The following is a 27,968-nucleotide window of genomic DNA, read 5'->3' on the forward strand; positions in this document are numbered from 1 at the left end:
CTATTTTTAGTTAGCAATTCATACAAGATTAGAATATTTTGATTTCATAGGTGGAGGTTCATCTTAGTATTTTTATCCTTTTAGTGGAGCTTCACTGCCATACCATAAATATTGCAGAAGTTATTAGGGTTTCTAATAACAAATTCTTTGAGATTAATTTTGAAGGCCTAAATGAATTTGGAGGAAAGTCAAGCCATGACTAAAGACACTAATGCAATAAAAAAATTGTAGGTCAAGAGTTGCCATTTTTTTTAGTACTTATAATATCCAATAATAGTTGATTTGCAAAATTTATGGCCTCTAGAAGTTGGGGTACTTAAAAGTATAATTTGTAATTATTTTGCGCTAACCTTACGTAATAAATATGAAAATAATAATTATTTAGGGGTCAGTTGGCCTCAAGGGTTAGTGTTAAATGTCGAGAACTTTTTGAGGTGATGAGAAATTGCCTGTATAAGGAAGATGCTTAATGTTATGTAGATAATTCTTAGTGGTAGTTCATGGTTCTATCTTGAAGAATACTGTAAAGAAATTTCCCATTTAGCTTGGCATATTGTATTTCTAAAATTTTATAATTCTATGTTTGTGGAGATAATAAGAAGCTTATTTTCCATTCTTGCAAAAAATCCATTATTTCTCTATTTTCGTTATGTTATTTTTTGTATGAAGGAGAGAACCCTTCATCAAGTGGTATTAGAGAAGGAGTTCTTGAGTGTGTATATAGATCACCAACTCTAAGGTAGTTTATACCTGGATCATGGTTTAGGTTGAGTGTGTAGATAGATCACCAATTATGAGGTGGTTTGCACCAAGGTTTTAGTGAACATGTGAAAAATTCTCCTTAAAGGGAATGTGGTGAAATACTCATAGGTGTGATAATTGATGGTTCTAAATAACTCTAGAGATAATTACAAGCATTTCAATAACAAGTGCACAAAGGGATGAATCTTGTGTAAGAATTTGCCTAAGAGAAAAATTCACCCAGGAACTAAGAACTTAAACACAAGCACACACTAGACCAAAGAGAGAGAGAGAGTATGATAAGAATGACAATGTATTCAATATGTCATAATTTTGAGTACACAAGGAGTGCCTCTATATAAAGGCCTCTTAGGAAGCACTTAGAATATCTCTAGAAACAACCAGAAGATAAGACAACTAAGCACCTTATCCATCATTCTAGATGAATGGATAAGAATGAAAAAGTGTCATATGTGCATAGAGGATTCTTGTGTTGTAGACAACGTGTGCTTAAAAGAGGTGCGGATCCTTGTGATGTCATCATGACAACTCACAAGAGTGCACAAACTCCTAAGTGTCTCACTAATAAAATAATGCAAAATAATTAAATAATGCATAAACCTAAGTAAACTTAAGTAAGTGTAATAAGTAAATACTTATTTACACCAACACCCCCACTTAAGTGAAACTTAGGGGAATGCCCTTAAGCTTACGAAACTAGGATGAAGATTCATAATGGGTCTCGACTACTAGGCCATATTAGGTACCCATGTACATAATGAAAATGCAATCTCTCATAAAGTGGAGAAAGAGGGAAAACCTCATGGGAAAAACTCTCTTCCAAAAAGAGAGACAAATAAGGATGCATTGATAGATGGAGTAATCAAGACCCCCCCCCCCCCCCATTATGACATACATCCAGTATATACATAAGAGAATGAGAGAAGGAAGAGAGACAGAATAGGCTCCCCCCGCAAAGGAAGAATGCCAACAAGTGAAAGCCTCTTTGATGAAGAAGATACTCCATGAATGCAGAATGATGTTCCTTCCCTTAGGAAGAAACAATGGCTAAGGTACACTCCTGAAGATGTATGCTGGCCTCGAAACTTACTCAAGTATACTTGTATTGATGCTAAAGTTCACCCCTTCGAATTGTGTTGAAAAGAATGAATGCAGATCTGGAAAGGATGTCTGTTGAACTTGTTCCACTGAATCATCTATCTGCTTAACTGACAAAGAGACCTCCACTAATTGTTGTTCATAAGGATCCAAAATCATGCCAACCTGTGAAGATTGATCATGTAGAGAATGGACATGAGGGTCAGAGTGAGCCCTCACAACAACTGTATAAGTATCACCTTCATCAATGAGAAGATGTATATCCTCAAGTTTGTCTCCTAAGTCAACTGAAGCTGTAGGTGGAAGATGAGATGTGTCATGATATGATGGACCTTTCACTATGACAATATAAGCATGTGGACTAGACTAATGTGACCTCTCCCTACAACTGTTGATAGAACCCCACATGTCTGAACCTATTGAAGCACTATCGCTAGTGTCACTATCAATTTCCACTATGTATAATGTGCAGAGAGGAGTAGAGGATAAGCTCAATGAGATTTCCTCAAAATGAACATCCTTCTCCACAAAGATCTCGTGAATCTCTGGATCCATCAATCTATAAGCATTCATATTATCTTTATAGCCAATGAAGGTACAAGGCCTAGGTGTCGATACCTTGCAACTCCTAGAAGATAGGTTAGCCCATGCTGGACAACCAAAGATTCTAAGGTGAGTCACAACTGGTTTTTTGTTGCACCATGCCTCAAAAGGAGTCTTTCCATCTAAGGCTAGATGAGGATATCTGTTAAGTATGTGAGTAGCATTGCTAATGGTTTGAATTTCAAGTGTAGGATCAAGAGACTTGGCCTTTATCATGAAACTTGCCATGGTCTTGAGAGTCCTAATCCTCATAGCTACAACATCTATCTTGTGCAAATTGAATGCTGGTGAGTTCTGAAGATCAATCCCCTCAGTTCTGAAAAAGTTGTTAAGTCTTCTGTCTACATATTTGTTCTCATTGTCTACCCTTAGTACCTTGATGGCTTTCCTTGATTTGTGTTCAACATGTGTCTTGAAGTCTTGAAGCTTATGAACCATTTCATTCTTATGATGAAGGAAGAAGACCCAAGTGAATCTTGAAAAGTCATCAACAAATGTGAGTATGTAGCGGCCTTGGCTGACTAAAGTCATTGCAAAGGGTCCTGCTAATACCATGTGAACTAGTTGAAGAACAACTAGAGCTCAAGAAGACTTCCCTTTATCATACTTCTCCTTGAGATTCATATCCACTAAACAAGATGAACACTTTCCATTAGAAAAGATGATATTAGGTAGACCTTTGACCATGCATTTTGAGAAAAGTTGTTGAAGAGAGCAGAAGTCAAGGTGACCAAACCACTCATGCCAAAAGTTAATGTTTGAAGTAGAGTGAGTTAATAAGGCTTGGGAAGGACTCTTAGGTACAAAGTGGGAGAAGGAATAAAGCCTCTTGTCATCATTGAATTTCCCCACTGCAACCAATGAATCATCTCGAAGACTTTGCACCATCACTAAATCTGGAAGGAACTCAACCTTGTGACCATCTCCAAGGTGAGTGATTTGGTAAACTGATAGGAGATTGGAGCTAAGATTTGGAACATAGAGAACATATTTGGATTCCCCATTTTCCATTTCAACATGTCCTTTCCCTTCAACTTCCATCTTAGTATCGTCTCCCACGAAGATGTGTGGTACCTTCGACTACTTCAATGAAGAAAGTCTTCTTTTGAAGAACCCATGTGGTAAGATGCACCTGATTTGAGTATCCATTCCAAAGAAGAACATGTGTTTGCTATAATTGCTTGACCTTTACCCTTCAAAGAGGTGGGAGTTGAATCCTTGGAAATACTTGGCACTTGAATCTTGTTCTTCTTGAGTAGATTTTCTAACTCATCAATTCTTTTTGTCTTGTAATGATGCTTGTCATGATTTGGATTTTTGCAGTATGCACAAAAGAGTTTGTACTTCTTTTAATTACTTCCTTTTTTGTTTGAAGAAGAACCACCTTTTTGAGAGGAGGATTGTTGTATCTCAAATTGTGTTTTCTACTTCCACTGCTTCTTGTTGTTGTTGCTCTTCCCCCCTTGACTTGATTTGTGATCATCACTAGCCACCAAGGCTTTGGTCTTAGATGACTTGAGAAGTCCAAAATCCACCAAGTGAGATTGTTCAACAATCAACATGTTTGCAAATCCATCAAAGGAAGGCTTTTGGTAAGTAGATCCCATGGTCAACCTATGAGTATTAAAACTCAAAACAAAGTTGGCATACTCAGAAGGTAGCCTCTTTAGGATGTGATGAATCAACCTATCATCTTTCATGGGATTTCCACAATCTTTCAAAAGTGCCATATACTCATTAACTTTAATGATGTAATCTTGAATTTTGTCATAATTTTTAGGATTCAAGAGAAGGAGATCATCTTCAATCTGAAATCCCTTTTCTTCATCCACTTTACCATACAACTGTTCAAGTTTATGCCATGCTTCTTTAGGTTTTGAACAATTTTTAATGTGGAAGAGAAGATCGCTATGTACACAACTCCTGATAACACGTAAAGCCTATCGATCTTGATTTTTCCAATCAATGAGTTCATTAGAATTAGTAGGTTTGGTAATTATACCATCAACATAAAGGCTAAATCCTTTTTCCATTAATCTAGTCCATGCAATATCTTTCCATGTAGAATAGTTGCATGAAGCAAGAGGAGGAAATTTAAAACCCATGATGCAAAAATGGAAAGAGCACAAAATAGAGACATAAGAAACATAGTACACACTCCCCCTTTTCACTCAATCAAAAGACCCCCCCAAAAGAGATGCTGTTGGCACTTTATAAGTAGTGCGTTTACAATGGGCCACTTGTCAAAATGAACAAAGTGGAATTTTTGATTTTTCTTTTACAATTTCCTTATAAGGCTCAATTATTTCACTTAAACACTGTAGCCCAGCTTTACGACAATTCAAAAAAAGAATCAAAGCTTTATAATGCCAAAAAAGGCCTAATTTTTAAAGTGAGAAATTGGTCCACACAACCCTAGAATATAATTTCAAGTCTAGAAAGTAGATGTAAAAATACACACTTTAAAAAAAAACAGAACCTAAAAAAGTGACTAGATGGGTTCGTACGGAGCTTCTGAAGTTGCAAAACACAGGATTATGCAGGTATAGTCACCAAAAAATTCAATTTCTACAAAATTTTTCCACCAAAACTAGAAAAAAAAACAACCACTATAAAATTTAGAAAATTTTACCTAATTTCAAAAAAAAATTGCACCTGAATTAGAGTCTGGATGTCCAAGATATGGGCTCGCAAAGTCAGGCTGCCAAACTGAAATGTAATCTGAAGAGGGGTCTAGGGAAAAAACTGTGAGTCTAAATTTGATGGTCAAATAGCCATCAAAATAGTTAAAAAATTCCTAAGTATGATGATCAAATGACTATCAATTTTAACACAGCAAATTGATGACGTTAGCAAAAAATTTGCCTCTACTGGCGTGTTAGGCTAAGTTGGAGTCTGTACTATATGGATGGCACGTGTCAAAATTCATACTACTAATGTGGCATTGCAAGCTAGTTTCCATAGGTGATGTGGTAGTCTCAGATGAGTTGGCAAAATCTTGCTGATGGTGTTAGCAAGCAGGTCCACGTGTGGACGTGTGGCAGTCCCTTATGAGGCTGACTAGTCAAAATGTTGATGTGTCACTGCCTTCATGGGTGAGTGGAAATTTTCCATGTGGTAGCTCATTACAAGTGAAGCCGCATGGATTGTAGATGGAGAGCTATCATGGGCTAGGTGGTATCCACCATGGAGAGCCACGTGGAAAAAGTTGAAGCCATGTGGTTGCCAAAAAAATGCCATGTGGAGGGGTCACTGCCTCTGTGGGGGTATTTTAAATAGTTGTTGGGCAGGAAATGCATGGAGATATAAACATGTAGGCATTGAAATACACCAGTCTACAAGTGACAGATTTTCAAATATCGATGTCAGGAAATAGTTATCGATGCCAATAAATAGTTGTTGCTAGAGCCAGACGGGTGGTCAAGAAATGTGAATGGAGATGCAACTGGAATTCCTTCGCACAAACAGAATATGCAAAGATGCACCAAAAAGAAGCACAGGTGCCAGAAATGTTTATGCCGCTTTTGAGATTGTAAAATAATCCCATATTGCTTACAAGTATGTGAATATGCCTATTTTTATACACAAGGCCGCAAAGTATATGTCAAAGTTGAGCGCAAGTGGTGTTTGTATTCTTGTCGATGAAGTGTATGCCAGCTGGGGGTTGCTACACCAGATTTTAATGTGTCACTGGTGGAAACTAACAGAATTTGTGCAATATGACCGTTGCGATTTTAATACCCTGTGACAATAAAAAAAATATCCTCCAAATGGGAGATTTGGGGTGTCACTACCCGGGTTTGCTAAAAAAAAATTTCATCAAATTTTCACAAATAATATGATGGAAAATAAATAGCCAAATTTTTGCAAATAATGTGATGGAAAGTAAATAATAGAAATAATAAAATTGTAGATCTGAAATAAATCAATTGAATTTGCGAGAAATGAACATACCTGAACTACAAATTGAGGCCTCTGAGTTTCAATTTGCAAAAAAAATTTGCGTCACGGTTGACTTTGGGCCAAGATAGGTGTGTTTATAGTTGATTTTCACTAGTTCAGCATTTCGGATGCAATGGTGAGGTCAGATCTGGCTCTAGATGCTCCCAATTTTTGTAATAATCTAGATTCGGGCTGAGGCGATGAAGCAAGTGTGGTCTCAAATGGCTATGTGATGAGAAAATCTCCAAGTTTCTCTGATACCATGTAAGAATTTTCCAAAGGAAAAAATTCACCTAAGAACTAAGAACTCAAAAACAAGCATACAATAGACCAAAGAGAGAGAGAGAGAGAGAGAGAGAGAGAGAGAGAGAGAGAGAGAGAGAGAGAGAGAGAGAGAGAGAGAGAGAGATAGAGAGAGAGTATGATCAGAATGATAATGTATTCAATATGCCATAATTAAGAGTACACTAGGAGTGCCTCTATATAAAGGCCTCTTAGGAAGCACCTAGAATGTCTCTAGAAACAACCAGAAGATAAGACAACTAAGCACCTTATCCATCATTCTAGATGAATGGATAAGAATGACAATGTATCATGTGTGTAGAAGATCTCTATGTTGTAGACAACATGTGCTTAAAAGAGGTGTGGACCCTATGATGTCATCATGACAACTCACAAGAATGCACAAACTCCTAAGTGTCTCACTAATAAAATAATGCATAAACCTAAGTAAACTTAAGTAAGTGTAATAAGTAAATACTTATTTACACCAACATCTTTTTATAAGAGATAAAAGTGAAGATTAATTTTTGAACCAAGAGGAAGAAAGGATTTTTAGGGACATCTCCAAGATTGGGAAAAGACCTAAGTTTGAGCTTCCCACAATTTTGGGAAGTCTTTGGTGACATTACAGTCAAGTTTCTTTATTAGTGACACACACACACACTTAATCAAATGTTTAGTAGCTACTGAGCTTATCATGTAGTTTACAGTGTTAACCAAGTAATTCAGGCTTTGTCAAGTTCTATAGTTGCTACTGAGTTCTAGAAATAGTATTTAGTTTGCATCGAGAAATATCTACCAAGTTGGTGATTATCAATGTAAACTGAGCTTCATAGTGTTTACCAAGTTTCTTAGTGCAAACTAAGTTCTCTAGTGTTTATTGAGTTTGTAGCTTTAGTGACATAAATCTAGTGTTGATTTAGCTATGTAGTGTCAACAAAGTGATTATGTTTATGCTGAGCTTGCAGTAATAGTGTTGACCAAGCCATGCAATGTCAACCAAGTGACTTAGTTTATATGTTGAGTTTTGCAGTGTTCACTAAGTCACCAGTGTTGACCAAGTTTAGACTACTTGGAAGTGATTAGTATGAATTGAACTTCTACATCTACTGAGTGCATGATGATGTCAAGCATTGACAATGGTTGCCGAGTATCAAAACCTCATCAAGTTTATCTTCAAACACTGAGTACCAGCAGTTGGGCTGACTTTATGTACTTTGATAAAACTTGTATTGTAGCCAACTTTGATGAATTATAATTTGGATTAGTATATATGTAATGTATTGTATCACATCCAAAAAGAATATACTATGATGATATATAAAGATATGTGTAAGAGAAAAAGTGCGAAGTAAGAAGGATACAAGTAGTATAAGGAGTAGCAAAGATTTATCTGTCACAACAAGTGATCATTATACTCCAAAGGAATCTCAACCAAAAAATCAAAGTTGTAAATCAGAGGTTAGCCACCTGTTCATCCTAACACGTGGAATAGTTAAATCCTTTCACAAGGTAGACTTAATAGTCTTTTGTAAATCTCTTTACCAAGTGCATACTTCATTTTATGTTTTTTAAATCCTTTTACAAGGTGGACCTAGTAGTCCTAATTGCTCCAAATGGGGTAAATCATTAGAAGTGATCATTGTAAGCCTTAATATGCCAACTTTATACTATAGTACTAAAGCTTGTGGGTATCATACCCACCCCAGTTTTACTTTCTATTTGGAAGGTTTCTAGGTCACCATATTGTGTGTCAAAGTGTTATAATTTTTTTATGCTTTCAGTTTCTCGTGCATACATTTAGATCATAATACATATAAAGAATTAATTGATGAAATAAAAAATAAATTTTATAAGTTCCTAATTCACCCCTCCCCTCTCAATAACCTAGCCTATCTTATATGTCCAACAATTGGTATCAAAGCATTGTGGTTCTCAAAAAATAAGTTTAACAACTTGAGAAAAGATCAGAGACAATGGAGGTATTCAAACTTGATAAGACTATTGACAATGAAAAGCTGGTTTTGGAATTGGCTATTGGGAAACTTAAGAAAGAAAAGGAAAAACTCTCCCAATCCTTGAAAAGAAAAAAAGATCTTGTAGTATAGATGAATGAGAAACTCTACACTGAAGAAAGAATTGAAGATATCCATTCAAAAAGTAATTTAGATTAAGAAAATGAGGCAATTAGAGAACTGTTAGAAAATAATGGTAACCTTCAAGAAGAAGTTAGAAAGATGAAAAGAGAACAAGAAAATCAGTTAGTAAGATTGTGTGAAGTCATGGAAGAAAAAGACAAGGAAAAAGAAGAGATAGAAGGAAAGAATAATGAAATTCAACATCTATCCATTCAACAATCAGACTTGATTGATTAGCTTACTAATACAAATGAAGAAATCATGAATCTAAGATCAAAGCATGAAATATTGCAAAATGATCTAAACACTAAAAAGAAAACCAATGAGAGTATGATGAAATATCAAGCACACATGAATCAGTTGAATGAGTAAAATAAATATAGATAGAAAGACAAAGGATGAATTGGTTATATAGAAGAAGGTGAATCATCCAAGCAAGTAGCTCAAAATAATCAAAGGCCTACTTGCAATCACTATGGTAAGTTAGGTCATACATCAAATAAATGTTGGAGTAATGGTAAAGCTAAATTCAATAGAAAATGTTACAATTGCAATAAGCATGGTCATAGAGCTAATGAAGGAAAAGTGAAACCTAAATTTAAAGGCAAATGCCACAAATGCACGAAGCATGGGCACAAATCTTCTAAATGCAAAACTAAGATATTAGACCTAGCAGAACAGATTATGAAAGCTATATTTAGTTAGGAATACAAGACATGGTGTAGATGTCACTACTATGGAGAATTTGGACACATTGGAGCAAATTATGTGAAACATCACTTGAGAAAAAGAGACACCACTAGAAGATGTTTAATTTCTACAGAACTTGGACACCTTACCAAGAACTATATGAACACTGGATGGATAGAAGACAAAAAGAAAGCCAAGGTTGACAACATAAAAAAGAAGATGAGATGGAAATGGATTATGAAATCTTCTAAGAATACAAGTCGAAGCCATAAAGTAAATGCCACTCAAGAATTGGGTGACTCAAAAATTTCTACTTGATTTTCCATAGGGACAACTAGAAGTAAGACTCTAAAGAAAACATCTTACATCAGTTCCAGTTAGCTAGAAGGAAAGATCCATATTAGCATTCAAGATGCAAAGGGATCACCAAGTGTCTAAAGAAAATGTAGACCTTACCGAGCTAGGTTAGGTTGCAAGACCCTGTCAAGCAAGGTTAGGAGTAACTCAAATATTTCATGAACACTAAGTTATGGTTGACTCTGTCAAGCACTAAGACCAAACTGAGTGGAAGATAGTATGTCACCAAGAAAGTGATCATGCCAAGAATTTATGACAATTGGAAAGTAAAATTTTTTTAAAAGGAAGAAATCAAATTCATTTTTCACCGTGAATTTTTGAAAAGCCATTTGTGAAGAATGATTTTAGTGCTTCCAAGCAATTTGTGCAATTTTTTGTTGAAGTTTTCTATGTTTTGAAAAACCCTACCAAGCATGGCATCCTCCAACAACAAGAACAAGAAAGGATCTGAGATGTTGGTTTGAGGACTTGATTAGAAGGCACTAGACTTCAAGTTAAGTCTGACAATTGTGGAATTTCTTGATCCAACTAGATCTTAGTCATAGATTCCACTAAAAGTACTATTGGTTAATGATATTCTCTCTCATTTTCATTGTTCAATTGAAGACATTGGAACCCTAGGAATGGATGAGGCTTTGAAAAAGTTATGTGTGAATGGTACGTTGAAACTGAAGCATCAACACTTGGAGACCAAGGGTTTAACCTACATTCCACATATGCTACTAGATTTCTAGATAAAATGGGTAAGGTTCATCCTTAGCCATGTACACAATGGGTACCTATGGTTGGAGCAACCTATTCTGATAATGAAGAAAATGATTCATCAAATCACAAGGCTCCCAATATTGAACAAGGAAAAAACTACCAAAACCCTAAGTTGGGTGGAATTAGAAAAAAAAAAATCTTTCCGAATGGGATGGAAGAGGTATGAAGATTAGCTGTGCAACTAATATAGAGCTAAAATTTGGAATCCATGTGATAACACATAAAATCTATAGCTCTAGTCATCTCAACAGTGTATAATGTGAGGCAATTGATCTGGCTCCCAAGGCAGTGAATAATAACCGGTCCTTTGACCTTGCATAGCCAATGTTAATTCAATTCAACAAAAACATGGAAAGCATCAAAACTTCCAAGAATAACCTATGTAATTTTGGTTCACTTTTAACCTATTTATTCTTCTTTGTGCAAAAGTTTTTCCCATCAAAAGGTTCAGTTATATGGAGAAAAGATGTACCAATACTATACTAGATCAATGAGTATATAGTAGAGAAGGGTGAAAACTATATCAGTATCATGTATAGTTATTTTAATTCATTCAAGGAAAAGACGAATAAATTATTTAGAATACCCAAGAAACTTGTAGAAGATTACAAGGATGATGTTTTTTTTATGGTAGACTATGACAAGATATACATTCAAGTAGTCAAACCTAGAGTGGTGTAGGTTAAGACTCTAAGCTATGAGGTTAACATTGATGACACGAAAGACATCATTGAGGCATTGTTGAAAGAACCTATGGATCTCAAGGCTACATATTTTGGTACTTATGATGAAACCAAAGCCAAAATAGAACTTGAAATAAAGCATCCTCAAGAAGTTAGCAAAGGAAAGAAGAGGAGAAAAGCTAATGCAAACATGTTCTACTTTCCTATTGACATAAGGTAAAGGAGATGATGTGGAAGAAGATGAGGTAGAAGAAACTAAATTAGAAGAAGAGCCAATCAAGAAGAAAGGTAAGGTTATCATAACCTGACCTACCAAGTCATCTACTACAGTATTCACCAGAAGAGCATCTAGATCAATAAAGAAGTTGAAATTAGGTGAAGAAGAAGAAGAGGATGCTATTTTAAATGGCCTCCACCTACATTTCAAGAGAAACTAAAAGAGATTGATGTAGGAGCTAGCATGGAAAACTTTAAATCACTAAGATGTGAGACTAGAAATATAGAAGAGAAGAAGCAAGTTGAAGACATGATTATCTCTAACTAGGTAAATGGAAATATTCACTTGATCAGCTTGTGTAGCAAATTCCCAATGAATTTATGGAAAGAATCAAACCAGGATGGGAACATGCAAAGAAGACTACAAAGGATATATTTGGACAAACTCTAAGGTAGCTCACGTTGAGTCTTAATGATAAAGAAGTGAAAGAATCCATCAAGAGGAATGAAAAAAAATTACTCTAAAATTGAATAATTGCTTGATACTAGTTAATAACATAGAACATGTAGTGAAGAATGTCGCTACTACATGGAAGAATATCTACAATCTTCATCAAAAGAGTGATTTTTTTGTTCATGTCAGTGTAATGATGAAGATGACAAGGAAGGAAAGGACAATGATGATGATGAAGAAATAGATGATTTTAATTTGGATGATGAGGAGCAAGAACAAGAAGCTACTGAGGTGAATCTCCCTGAGATTCAAAGCATTGAGGAAAGTAACCCAAACAAGATTATAGAAGTGGTTATGGCCTCATTTCCTCACTCTCCAAGAAAAGCTTTAAAGCCATCTAGCTCAAAGTAAGCTTCTGCCAAGTTGGTTGTGGCAACCACTACAATTCCAAGCACCAAAATAATCTTTTCACTTGTTCAACTAAGTACTACATTAATTGAAGTAATCACCACTTCATCTACTGAGTAGTTAGTTCTTCCTCCTTCATCATATTGGGCTACACAACAAATAGGCATTTCTACTGTCAATGTAATATCTACTCTTTTTGCTAGTCCTTCTATTTCCACTATTGTTACAATTCCCAATGTACAAATAGTTAGTACAAAGACTATTGAGAGAAAGCCCCAACTGAGTACTAAAGTTTCAAGTAAAGGAAAAAGTAAAGAAGATGACATTGGTCTTACTGAGGTTATAGTTATCCTGAATTGGGCTATCTCTACTATGAATCCTGATCAAATGCACATAGTAGCTAAGCTATTGCAAAAAGAAGCTAAGCAACAAAGGCTTAGAGAGGAGAAAAATAGAGAAAACCAAGTTCTAGAAGATGCAAAGAACATACTTGCAGATGCACTCAGTACCATGGTTGATACTACTCAACCTATTCTACTTCAATTAGAAAAAGTTGATCAAAAATTTAATGAAGATCTGAATGGGCAAGAAAAGTTGCTGCAAAGAGCAAAGAAGAAATTTAAAAACACATTATTGGAGATAGTTGCATAGAAAATTGCAATATATCAAGTAGACTCATCTACTGTCCTCAGCTCATTGGAAACCTCTGCAAATAATGTTACTTCATTATTTAGTAAGCTATGTGATACATTTATCTTTACTCAGGAAATCAAAGATAAAATCTCCAAGATAGATGAAGACTTGAAGGAAAGTGCACACTAGTTGTCACTTGACCCGAGCTATAGTTTTTCTCATTATTCAAAGATAAGATTTTTGATTAATATGTAGACATAATTACTACAAGAAGAAGCCAGGATTAGGACCACACTTGTAGAAATTGAAGGCATGATTCTTCTAAGCATGGATGCATTGAAAAAATATATTTCACAAGCCAAAACTCTCATCCATTACAATAACTTCTCCACAATTGATCACATGATGGAGCTATTAGTAGAAGTGTAGATTGCATTACATACAAGCAAAGTGTTACAAGAAAATTGGGACAAGAAAATGTCACTAATTTTAAATGTATATTCTAACTTCTTGTCACATTTTGGTATTACCATGTAGCATACACCTTTGGCATTAATTTCAAAAGGGGGGAGAAAATGAGTAGATGTAATAAAGGGGGAGAAGATATAATATAAAAGACATGAGATATATGTATATAGCATGTAAAACATGATGTATATATATATATATATATATATATATATATATATATATATATATATATATATATATATATATATATATATATATATATATATATATATATATATATATATATATATATATATATATATATATATATATATATATATATATATATATATATATATATATGGGGGAGCATAATAATATTATACATATACATGTATAGATGATCAGAAAACATCTCTTACAAAAGAAATTTTAAAAAATCTCAAAAATAATGTATGTTACCAAGTTGAACACATAGGATGGAGACTAAAGATTGTTTTGAACTTAAAATTTTGAGTATTCAGTTTTGATCGATAATTGTTTTTGTCACTAATGCCAAAGGGGGAGATTGTTGACATTATAGTCAAGTTTGTTTATTAGTGACACACACACTTAATCAAATGGTTAGTAGCTACTGAACTTATCTTGTAGTTTACAGTGTTTTCTAATTAATTTACACTCTACTAAGTTCTACAGTTGCTAACAAGTCTAGAAATAGTATTCAATTCACACCAAGAAGTATCTACCAAGTTGGTGATTATCAGTGTAAATTAAGCTTCATAGTATTTATTGAGTTTCTTAGTTGAAACCGAGTTCTCTAGTGTTTATCAAGTTTGCAGCTTTAGTGATGTGAATATATTTTTGACCAAGCTATGCAGTGTCAACCAAGTGACTCAATTTATAATGAGATTGTAGTAATAGTGTTGACCAAGCCATGCAGTGTCAACCATGTGATTCAGTTTATATGCCAAGTTTTCTTGTGTTCATCGAGTCACCAGTGCTAACTGAGTTCAGACTACTTGGAAGTGATTTGTATGAACCAAGCTTCTATGTCTACTGAGTGCATGATGATGTCGAGTGTTGACAATGGTTGTCATGTATCAGAACCTCACTGAGTTTGTCTTTAGAACCCGATTACCAATAGTTGGGCCAAATTTCTATACTTTGATAAAACTTGTATTGTAGCTGAATTTAATGAATTATAATTTGGATTGGTATTTATGTGATGTATTGTATCACATCAAAAAAGAATATAATATGATGATATATAAGGATGTGTAAGAGAAGAAGTGCAAAGGAAGAAAGCTACAAGCAGTATAATTAGCAAAAAAGATTTATCTATCACAACAAGTGATCATTACACTCCAAAGGAATCTCAACTAGCAAATCAAAGTTGTAGATCAGAGATCAACCATAGGTTCATCCTAATAGGTGGAACAGTTAAATCCTTTCACAAGGTAGAGTTAATAGTCTTTTGTAAATCTCTTTACTAAGTGCATACTCCATTGTATGTTTTGTAAATCCTTTTACAAGTTGGACCTAGTAGTCCTTATTGCTCTTAATAGGGTAGATCATCACAAGTGATCATTGTAAGCCTTAATTGGCTAACTTTATACTAGAATACTAAAGCATGTGGGTATCATCCCCACCCCAATTTTACTTTCTATTTGGAAGGTTTCTGGGTCACCATATTGTGTGTCAAAGCGTTATGAATATTTTTATGCTTTCATTTTCTCATACATACAATTAGATCAGAATACATATAAATGATTAATTGATAAAATAAGAAAAAGTTTTATTGGTTTTTGATTCACCCCTCCCCTCTTAGTAACGTAGCCTATCTTATATTTCCAAGAATATTTGCCTAAAGGAATTGATTGATTAGATCAATGAATTAGAAGAATATTTTGAGTATGAAGATATTGAGGATCTAGATAAGGTCAAGTTTGCAAAGGCCAAAGTAAAGGGTCATGCAAATTTTGGCGGCATGAGATTTAATTAGAGTGAATTAAAAGAGGGAAGGAGAAAATCAGAAAATGAGATTGAATGATAGCTAAATTAAGTGACAATTCATTCACATTGATTATGCACTTCATCTAAAAGAGAAAATACAAGATTGAAGCAAGCAAGAAGATCTTCAAGATTTTATTGAAGAGTTCTACTGAGTTCTCATCAGAATAGGCCATGTCAAAGTTGGTAAGGAAGTTTCCTATTATCTTAATGAGTTGAGGCCAAAAATTCATGAGTAGTTAAGCCTTGTCTAAATTAATAGTATTGAAGAGGCATATGAATTTCCCTAAGAATAAAGGAAGTAGTGAACAAGAATTTTGAGAGGAAACAAATTAGAAGAGGTCATAGTGGAAGATCTAGTGGATAGTCTTATGGAGGCTGAAATGAAGATCAAAAGAAGGTGGTTAAGGCCAAAAGTAATAGTATGAATTAGATAGGAAATAATTTTAATCATTTCCATGATTAGAATAATAGAGATCAACGAGGAAGAGGAAAAAAATTAGCAAAAGGAGATTTTGAGGAAAATGTTTTCACCATGGAGAAACAAGAACATAGAACATTTGAATGTCCCTAACATCAAGGAATAACTCATAGTAGAATTGAAGGTCAGGCCAAAGTTTCATGTGTGGATGAAGGTGTCAAATCATTATATTTTGAAGATTCTAAAATAGAAGAATTCCTATTTAACAAAAGAGTTATGTTGAGTGGTGAGAATGAACTAGATCAAAGGAGGATCTTGTTTCACATGAGGTGCAAGTGTGAAGATAAGTATTGTTATGTGGTTCTAATGGTAAAAAGATTAATAATTTGGTGTGAGATGATATGGTCACAATATTAAATATCAAGAGTTGGAAATAGTCATGTCCATGTTGCATTTCTTTGGTGTAGGATGACCACAAGGTCATGGTGAGTGAATGGTGCCTAGTGAAGTTTAATATTTTGGGCTACCATGATGAGGTACTATGTGATATTATACCTATATATGTATGTCATATGTTGTTGGGTAGGATATGAAAGTTTGATAGGCATGTTGTACATGATGGTCATATGAATAATTACTCCTTACCAAATGATGGAGTGAAACATAAGCTAAAAAAATTGAAGGATATAGAAGAAAATTTATGTGGTACTAGATTAGAATAAGATTTTTTGATGGAAGAAAGATACTTGAATGTATAGGAAATGAGCATACTATTTTTCTAAAATCCCTAAAGATACTAAAGAAGAAGAAGAAGATGTACTTGGATAAGTAGAAAATTTATCAAATCACTTATAGGATAGTATATCTAATAATGTGCCCAATAGATTACCACTAGTAAGGAAGATTAGTCATCAGATGGACTTGATTGTATGAGCTAGTTTTCCAAATAATGCAGTGCAAGGAATGATAGTGATGGAAAAGTGAAGAGTTGAATAGACATGTACAAGAGTTTTTGCAAAAAGGGCTAATTCAAGAGAGTTTGAGTCCATGTGTTGTACGAGTAGTATTAGCACAAAATAAGAATAGAGGATGTGTACAAATTCTATGGTTATCAATGAGATTAAAATCAATTACAAATTTTGCTTGCCACAAGTGGATGATATTATGGATTATTTTAGTGGGGATATCTATTTCACAAAGATATATATAAAGAGTTGATATCATCAAATTAGGATCATAAAAGAAGATGAATGGAAGACTAATTTTAAGACAAAGGAATGATTGTGTGAGTGGTTAGTCATTCCTTTTGGTACAACCAATGAACTAAGCACGTTCATGTGGCTCATGAATTAGGCATTGAAGGAATTCATAGGTAAGTTTATCATTTTTTAGCTAGATAATATTTTTATATTTAGAAAGACATTAAAGAATCATATAATGCGTATTTGTAGGGTGTTTGAAAAGTTGAGGGAATAAAAGCTATTGATTAATCTAAAAATGTAAAGAAGGAGCTAGTGTATTTGGGATTTGTAGTTTCAATAGAAGGTCTAAACAATGAACTTGATAAAGTGAAGGCTATCCTTAAATGGCCTACTCCAAGGAATGCTACTAAGATGAGATATTTTTAAGGTTTGGATAGATTTTATAGAAAGTTTATCATAAGTTTTAGTAGTGTTTGTGGAACCATGACTAAAATAATGAAAGAGGATAGGGGAGAGTTTAAGTGGACTACATGAGTAGATAAGAGTTTCAATTTGATGAAATAGAAACTTTTAGAACAAACTTTTTTAGCACTTCCACATTTTAATAAGGTATTTCAAGTATAATTTGATGCTAGTGTTATTGTAATAGGATCTATTTTGAGCCAAGAGTGTAGACCCATTGCTTAATTCAATGAGAATTTAAATGATGCCAAAAGAAAATATTCTATTTATGATTAAAAAATTTATGCTATATTTTAGGAATTTAAGTAGTGAATACATTTTCTTCTTCCTAAGAAGCTAGTTTTGTATACATATCATCAAGCTTTCGATCATTTGAGTAATCAAGGAAAGTTAAATCAAAGGAATTTTAAATGGGTTAATTTTTTGTAAAGTTACACATTATTTTTGAAGCTATGGAGTGGGAAGTCTAATAGAGTTGCAAAATCTCTTAGCAAGAGATTTATTTTGTTGATAGAGATGCAAATCTAGGTGGTTAGGTTCAAGGAACTCAAGAGTTTGTATCAAGAAGATCCTAATTTTGGTGAAGCTTAGATAGATTAAATACAAAACCTATTCCACTTAAGAAAAGTAAGTTGTTAAATTTCATATTAGCGTAAATAGAATTTTATTCAAATGAAGTCAATTATGTATTCCAAGGAGTTATATGTATGATAATCTCATCAAGGAGAAACATATTGGAGGAATGGCTGAGCATTTTGGTAGAGATAAAACTATTTATCTAGTTAGTAAGAATTAATATTGGCCACAATTGGAGTAAGAGGTTGAGAAATTTGCATAAAGTTGTACATTATGTCAAATGGAAAAAATGAGAAAAATAGAATACAGGGTTGTATCATCCATTACCTATAATAGAGAAGCCATAGGAGGATATTGACATGGATTTTTCTTTTCATTTACCAAGGAATTGGTGAGGAAATGATTCAATTTTTTATGGTGGTTGATAGGTTTTAAAAGGTGGTACATTTCATTCCTTGCAAGAAGACTAGTGATGTTGTTTATGTGACATAATAATTTATTAGAGAATGGGTGAGACTATATGATCTACCAAAGAGTGTAGTTTTAGATCGAGAATCTAATTTTTCTGGGTATTTCTAGTACACATTGTGTAAGAAGTAAAAGAAAAATTTGAAGTTCATTTCATCATATCATCTGACAATTGATGGATAGATAGATGTGGTGGATAGGATTTTGAAATTTTTTCTATGATGTTTGGTTGGAGATAAGCCAACAGGATAGGATTTGATTTTACCATAGATTGTATAGGGGAGTAGTCAAATTTTTTCTACAATGTTTGGTTGAATATAAGACAATAGGATAGGATTTGATTTTACCATAGATTCTATAGGGGAGGAGTCCTAGAAATACTTTTAAATTGGGAATATTTATAAATTAGAGATAAATTGTGATGAAGCTAACGATTTTGCAATACCCTTGAAGAATATTCATGAGGAAGTAAGGAGGCACATTGTCAAGATGAATACCTAGTATACAACTAAGGAGGATGAGAAAAGGAGGCATGGTGATTTTAGGTTAGAGACAAAGTCATGTTTCATTTAAGGAAGGCATGATTTCATAGTAGGTACATATAAAAAATTGAAAAATAAAGATTTTTTTACCATGCAAGATACTAAAGAAGCACGATTCAAGAATTTACCTATAAAGTTGAGATCCTCACTACACCAAATATTTCTTGAGTATTTAAAATTTTAGACATTACTGAGTATTATAAAGGAGGTGTTCAAGATGAGGTCATAGAAGTATAATGAAATATTTCAGCAACTACTTCATCTACCAAGGAGATTGAGGAGATACTGGTTATTCGTGTTGGCTCATGTAAATAGAACATAACATATGAATAATATATAGTCAAATAGAAAGAAAGACTTGTAGAAAATTCATTATGGGTAAGAAGGGAGGAGGTTAATTAATAATATTGGTTATGCTATGAGCATCTAAGATGTGATAGGGTAACTTCTCAAATTACCCTTGGTATCTGATGCAGGACCATCCTAGGTGTAAGGGAAATCTTGATAACCCAAACATATTTATGTTTATATCTTTTTCAATAAGAGTAATTTTAGTGTGTTACTATTTGTGGAAACTTACTATTTTTAGGAAGTCTATCATACAAGCTTATAATGTTTTGATTTCAAATGTTGGTGTTCATCTTAGCTATTTCAATCTATTTATGGAGCTCCATTGCCATACCATATGCATTGCAAAAGTTATTGGGGGATTTTTTGTGTATGCAACCTTTGAGTTCAATTTTGAAGGCCTAAATGGCTTTGAAAAGAGGTTGAATATGAAGTTATAGTTGTGCAAATTATGATGTAGGAGCATCCTAGGTTTCTTTATAATCTTGCACTTTTGTTCATTCTACTAGTTGCTACCAAGTTCTAATTATTGTCAAGTGCCAATTTTTTTAGTTGTTGTCGAGTTCTTAGCTTCTGTCAAGTGATTCCTTTGGTTGCTAAGTGATCCTTTGATTTCCAAGTGATCCTTTAGTTTTCAAGTGATTCCTTTGATTGCCAAGTGATCCTTTGGTTGTTGAGTCCTCTATGGTTGCCGAGCATTGGAGGATGTTGAGTTTCTAGTTGCTGCCAAGTAATTCTTTGGATGCTGAGCTTGTGTGGATGCCAAGTGCCAATTTTGGAAAAGCTTTCATTTTTTGAGTAGTTTGTGTCTAGTTCCTATTTGGGTCTACCTTGATTGTATTTAATTTGTGTAGTTAATAATTGTTGTGAGCTAACTTATGACTTTTCTATGTTCTAGAATCTTCTATAAGCCATTTTGGCAAGTATTTAAGGAAGTCTAGGATTGATTTTTAGGGGAGTATAACTTAGAGGATTAAAAGGGATATGAGTCTAGAATGTAAAATTGAAGTTGGATTGTAAATTTGTAAGTTATATATTGTAATTGGTCATAACCCATAAGGCCTTATAACTAGGCATATATATGGATTGTCTAATGAATCAATAAGCCTTTTTGTTCTTTCTCTCCTTGGTATTGTTACTTGTTGTGGTGTTTTTGCTATGTTGACTCTTGCACGATGGATTGGATAACTGGGTGTGCCTTTGGCCCTAGTCATTCCTTGTCATCCTTGCATCAGATGGTATCAAAGCTTGAGGTTCATCCTTGTGGTGATTGGATCATGTAGAACCCTAAGTGAATTTGGTTGTGGGGTAGCAGATCTATAGATTTAACCTATGACTTGTAGAGGGTTACGATATTATAGAAACCTAATTTGTAAAATGGTTTGAGGTAGAGGAAATGTTGATAATACAATATTAAATACATTGAGATATATTGCAATGAGATTAGATGTTGTGGAGATAGCCTAGAGGAGAGGAGTACATCTTGATGATGTAAGTGATGATGAAACAATAGCACCAAACCCTAATCTAGAACCTAAAGAAGATCAAGATGAAGCAAGGTTGTTGAGAATATTATCTAGGGAAAATTCAAAGCCTGCTATAGAAGTTGTTCCTTATGATGGAAATTGGACACCAATGTTGTGTTAGATTGGATATCTTAAATGAAGAAGTTATTTGAGTATGAAAACACTCCTGATAATAGGAAGGTGAATATTGTAGTTACAAGGTTGAAAGGACATGGCTCATTATTGTGGGAGCATTTGCAAACTAATAGACAAAAGAGAGGAAAGGAGAAGATTAGAACTTGGGTGAAGATGGTGAACAACGTAAAGAACAAATTCCTTCTTGTTGATTACCAAGTTAGCTTGTTGAGGAAGATACAAAATTTGAGACAAAGGGACTTGACTATGAAAGTGTATACTAAGGAATTCTATAGATAGGACATCAGATCTGGACATGTGGATGATGATGTTGAGAGAATTACAAGGTACATAAAAGGATTGAGATTAAGAATTAAATATGAAATAAGTTTTGTGAAGTTGGAAAGTGTGGAAGAAGCATATCAATATGCCTTTAAACTTGAGGAGATCTTGAGAAAGAAGCATGAACAAAGAAAAAGAGGTAGAGGTGGTAGATTCCAAAGAGGCAAAGGTAGATCCTATGGAGGAGATGGTAGATCTAACAATTTTGTGCAAGACAAGGGAAAATATGAAAAAAGAATGATAACAAAGGAATAGGTCCTTTGAAAGTAGGCAAAATAAATAAAAAATGGTGTGATTCAAGGAGACAATGAAGGTTCATGAAGTGGACTTAAGGTTGAAGAAAATTTGAAGGTGAGAAGAACCTAGTGTAATAAGGAAAGTGATGAAAAACCTATTCTTAAAAGACGTCTTTTCAAAACCAAATGCAAGATGGCTAGAAAATGTTGCAAGGTGACCATTGATAGTGGAAGTTGTACAAATTTGGCATCAAAAGAGTTGGCTACCAAGTTTTTGGAAATATAGATGGAGTAATAGAGAGGGGGGTGAATCAGTTACCACAAAAACAAATCTATAGATCCCTTAGATGTCTAATAAAACTATTTATTGTTGTCACTCGGTAAACATACTTAAAATGTTGTAACTCAGTAAATGTAGTGTATGTTAACTTTAATAGATTTTAAACATTCACAATGATTAACATGAAAGCATGAAAGAAATAACATGAACACATGAGACACCAGATTTAATGTGGAAACCCAATATGGAAAAAACTACCAAGTAACTAGCTACTGATTTTCACTCTTCTGAAGTGAGCCCTATTAGGAGCCAACCTAGTTAAAGGTTACAAAACACACTATTAGGTGTGACCTTGTTAGAGGATTTAATGACCCTTTTAGGAGTGGCCTTGCAAGAGGTCTTTAGAACAATTCAATGGAATTGTCACCTTGTTAGAGGATTTACAAATGGCTATTAAACCAACTCTGCTAAGAGATTTTAGAATCACTACTCCAATGGTAAGAAAGTAACAATGAAATGAACTGAATGAGATGCAACTGAATTGCTGATTATAGATATCTCTTCTACTTCACATAGATCCTTCCTGATCAAATATAACTTTGTTGCTCCTCAAGGATATCTGAGCATTCTTCAAATTTGCATGCACTTTCCTCTCCAAAAAATCAATAGACTTGCATACTCACTCATACACTTTAGAATCTCAACTTGACCTTTCATTTATACCTTACAAATTATCAAGTCAGGCCAATTACAACTTACAATCACCAATAAATATTACCATAGTCAGCTAGAACCAATACTTCAAATAATTAAACTTTATTTCTCAAATTAACAAAATCCTTCATTGGGTGACCCTTCTCGATAAACACTGATCCTAAAATGATTTCCTGTGTTAACCAATAGAAGCTTAGTTAACACTGCAAACCTGCAAAAATTCTTTGGCAACCGAGTGAACTTGGTAAACACTAACCTCTGACTAACTTTCCTTCGTTAACCATGAGAGCTTAATTAACACTACTTTCTACCAAAATTCCTTTGACACTTGAGTGAGATTGGCAGACACTGTCTACGTAGAGTAATTTCCAAGAATGCATGGTAGACACAAAAAATTGCCTTGCCAACCAACTGAGCTTGGTAAGCACTGTCTTCCAACTGATATGACATTTGTGTAACATCAAAGATAACACACAATTAGACAATTGTATCCAACACAACTTACAATTGTAGAGGTTGAAGAATCCTAAACCTTGTCATGTTTCATGGATCAAAGATGAACATAAGATATTGGTAAGTGAGCAATGCCTTGTGAAGTTGAAGATTGGACATTATTTTGATGAATTTTTGTGTGATATCATGCTTCTGGATAGTTGTCATATTTTATTGGGTAGACCTTGGTAATATGATACATATGCTATACATGATGGTAGATTGAATCAATATACTTTTTGGGTGAATGGGAAGAAGTGAATATTATTGGCTTTGATTGAAAATCTAGATGAACTTAATTGTACTGCAATAAAAGTTTGCATAGTTAATGGAAAGCAATTTGAAAAAGAAGTAAAGAATAATCAAGTTTTTTTTCTATATTTCCTAGAGGACCGAGTATTGGTAGTAATGACCGAGGAGTAGAAGTTGGTAATAAAAAAGTGACAGCAGATAGTGGTAGTCAAGTACTAGAAGAAATTATAAAATTACTGAATGAGTATAAAGAGATCATTGCAGAGGATATACTTGATGGTTTACCTCCAATAAGAAGTATAATTCATTGTATAGATCTAATTCTTGGAGCTAGTTTTCTAAATAAAGCACCATATAGATTGACACCTACAGAGAGTGAATAACTTAACAAAAAAGTGCATGAATTATTGGAGAAAGGATTGATTAGAGAAAGTTTGAGTACATGTATTCTACCAGCTATATTGGCACCTAAGTAGAATGCAGAATGGAGAATGTGTACTGATTCTAGAGCTATTAACAAGATCACAATGAAATATAGGTTTCTTATGCCGAGGATGGATGACATAATGGATTGTTTGAGTGGAACAAAGTATTTTACCAAGATTGATTTAAAGAGTGGCTATCATCATATCAGAATCAAAGAAGGTGATGAATGGAAGAATTCTTTCAAGACAAAAGATGGTTTGTATGGTCAAGTGGGATTGTTCAAAAATCAAAATTTTTGAAAATTTATCAAATGTAGGCTTCTGGAAAGCACTTCCCATGGTCAACCTATGAGTATTATAACTTGAAACAAAGGAAGCATACTCTGAATGTAGCCTCTTTAGGATGTGATGAATCTGCCTATCATCCTTCATGGTATTACCACAATCTTTAAGTAGTGCTCTAAACTCATTGGCTTTGCTGATATAATCTTGAATTGTGTCAAAATTATTTGGATCGAAGAGAAGTAGTTAATCCTCAGTCTGGTATCCCTTTTCCTCATCCACCTTACCATACAATGATTCAAGTTTTTCCCATGCAAGTTTGGCTTCCTTGAAACTAGAAATCTGGAAGAAGAGATCTCTAAATACACAAGTCTTGATAATTCCTAAAGCCTATTGGTCCTTAATTTTCCAATTAGAGAATGTTGTAGCATTAGTGGGTTTGGGAATTGTACCATCAACATAAAGATTTAAACCTTTTTTCATTAATCTACTCCATACAATATCTTTACATGTAGAATAATTATTTGAAGTTAGAAGTGGACCTTTAGGTGAACCCATGATGTAGAAGAGTAAAAGAGCACAAAAAAGAGACACAAGAACACAATACACAGACCCCCTATCCACTCAATCAAAAGAACCCCCACAAAAAAGATGCTTTTGGTACTTTATAGGTAGTGCATTTACAATAGGCCACTTGTCAAAATGTACAAAGTAGACTTCTAATTTTTCTATTTACAACTACTTTTTGAGGCTCAAATCTATCACTAAGCACTGTAGCTTAGATATACAATAATTCTAAAAAGTAATCAAAGCAATACAATGCAAAAATGGCCCTAAGTCTGAAAGTGATATTTTTGTCCACACAACCCTATGATATAATTGTAGATATGGAAAGTAGATGAAAAATAACACACTTTAAAAAAAAAATGGAACTTGAAAATGTGTCTAGATGAGCCCATTAGGAGCATTTCAAGTTGTAAAATGTAGGATTAGACATGTACAGTTGCCAAAAAATGCAATTTCTGACAAATTCATGCACCAACATTAGAAAAGAATTGCACCACTAGAAATTTTAAGAAATTATGCCCAAAATTTTAAAAAAATTGCACCTAATTTGGAGTCCAGTTGATGGAGTTATGGCCTCCCAAATTTGGACTGTTAAATCAAAACTACATCTAGATAGGGGTTTGGGAAAAAAACTATGAGCTCAAATTTGAAGATCAAATGGCCATTACAAAAGTTAAAAATAGATAAGAAATGATAGTCAAATGATCACCAATTTTAATAGCACAAAATGCTGATGTAAGAAAAAATCAACCTCCCAGGGTGAGGTGGCAACTAAATGGACCATACAAAAATTTATAGTAAATTACAAAAAAATGTGATGTGGCTCCATGTGAAATCTTATGTGGCAAACAACTATGTTAGACTTGCTGAGTTGGAGGAGGGTGATGTGGTGCAGGTCACAGTCCATGTGGTGGGAGCATAGATGCTTGCATGGACTTATGTCCTATGTGGGAATTAGTGCACCACGGGATCCATTAGAAAAGTCCACTATACATGTGGAAGATGTAAGAGGGGCCACATAGCAAGAATAGACTATACCACATGTCTTATCACTGGACACAAGTTTGAATATAGCCTATGTTAGAAAATGATGCCGAAACTTCATGCATGGTGACTGGGAAGACTTTGGTGGTGGCAAGAAAAGGTCAGACACCAGTAGTTATAAACCCGTTGCTAGAAAAGAATAAAAGTGGCTGGTGAGTGGAATTTTTAGTCCCACATACTTTGTGGGAGGTCCTCTACAAGTCTTTAAAAGACTTTGGTCATGATTTTTAAACAAACAAAGTTGCAGGAGATGTAGTTTAGCTGATTGTTGGCCTGACCCACCAATAGTGTGATAGCCAGTCATGGCGATTGGGACAAAAATTGCTATTTGATCAAAATTTATAAAGTCCAATCCCAGTTGTTGGAATTCATCTGCCAATGGAATATTTTTTAGAATATTCTATGTAGGGTCAGAGTGTCATTGCCTAGTGCCTATGCAAAAAAAAATTTCTCTGCAGGGCGACTTGGTCTAATTTTTTTTTTGAAAATATTCGAAAAATAGCAAAAAAATACTGACAAAAATATAGAGAAAATTAAATAAATAATTTGAATTAAATTAACAAACTCTACCTTTTCATCTATCTATGGATGGAATGTAGAGCTAAACTTCAACTCAGTACCCATCTTCTTCCACAAAGTCTTCCAAAATAACCAGCAATTTTATTGTCTCTGTCAAAAATAATACTTCTTGGTAATCCATGCAATCTCTCAATCTCTTTAAAGAAGAGTTTAGCAACATGCTTATCATTTGATGTCTTCTTACATGGTACTTAGTTGAAGTTTAGCTCTACATTCCATCTACAGATAGATGAATAGGCAGAGGTTGTGAATAGAAGCTTGGGTAATTTGCTAAGATGTTTAGCTAGGGACAAGACAAGTAATTTTGAGATGGTATTGGTTAAGCTAAATTTGCATATAATAATTCTGTGAATAAGAATATAGGGAAGATGCCTTTTGAGATTGTTACTAGAATGAAGGCTAGAGGAATATAAGTTTTGAGGAATGTTGGTGGTGAAGAAAAGAGAAGTGTTGCAGGAGAAGAAATTATTGATTTTATGGAGTCTTTGCATAAGGAAGTAAAGTTGAGGTTGGAACAAAGTAATCAAAAGCATAAGGAGAGTGCTAACAATTCTAGAAGACATCATGTTTTTGAATTTGGTGATGAGGTGATGGTTTATTTGAAGAAAGGAAGATTTCCTATTGGAACATATAGTAAGCTAAAGATGAAGGAGTTTGGACCTTGTAAGATCTTAAAGAAGTTTGACAATGGCAATGTTTATGAAGTTGAGTTACCTGATGATATGGATATATCTCCTATATTCAATGTTTCTGATTTATATAAGTGGCATGAGTTAGATGATAAAGTTGTTGTATTAGTAGATTATCCTAAGAAGCAGATTGAACAAGTTGAACAAATATTGGATCAGAGAGTTGGTAAGAGCACGAGAGAAAAAGATTACTATGAGTATCTAGTAAAGTGGAAGAATATACCAATTGAAGATGCTACATGGATTTCTCAATCTAAGTTGGATTCAACTTAGATTGTGACACTCACATGATTTAGGAGAATCATTTCTTCTAACCCTAGTTGTTCAATGTAGGACCATCTCGGGTTTATTTATAATCCTGCACTTTTGTTCATTGTGCCAGTTGCTACTGAGTTCTAGTTATTGTCAAGCACCATTTTCTTAGTTGTTGTCAAGTTCTTAGTTTCTATCAAGTGATTCCTTTGGTTGCCAAGTAATCCTTTGATTGTTGAGTGATGCTTTGATTGCCAAGTGATCCTTTGGTTTCTGAGTGATTCCTTTGACTGTTGAGTGATCCTTTAGTTTTTGTGTCCTCCATAGTTGTCGAGCATTGGAGGATGTTGAGTTTGTAGTTATTTTTGAGTGATTCTTTGGATGTTGAGTTTGTGTGGATGTCAAGTGCAAGTTTTGGAAAAAGCTTTCATTTTCCAAGTAGTCTATGTTTGGTTCCTATTTGGGCCGACCTTGCTTGTATTTAATTTATATAGTTAATAACTGTTGTGAGCTGACTTGTGGCTTTTCTATGTTCTAGAATCTTTTGTAAGCCATTTTGGCAAGTATTTAAGGAAGTCTAGGATTGAACTTTAGAGGAGTAGAACTTAAAGGATCGAAAGGGATATGAGTCCAGAATGTAAACTTGAAGTTGGATCATGAATCT

This window comes from Cupressus sempervirens, chromosome 10 (genome assembly GCF_028749045.1).
Source record: "Cupressus sempervirens isolate cs-2001-9-10 chromosome 10, ASM2874904v1, whole genome shotgun sequence".
Classification (NCBI taxonomy): domain Eukaryota; kingdom Viridiplantae; phylum Streptophyta; class Pinopsida; order Cupressales; family Cupressaceae; genus Cupressus; species Cupressus sempervirens.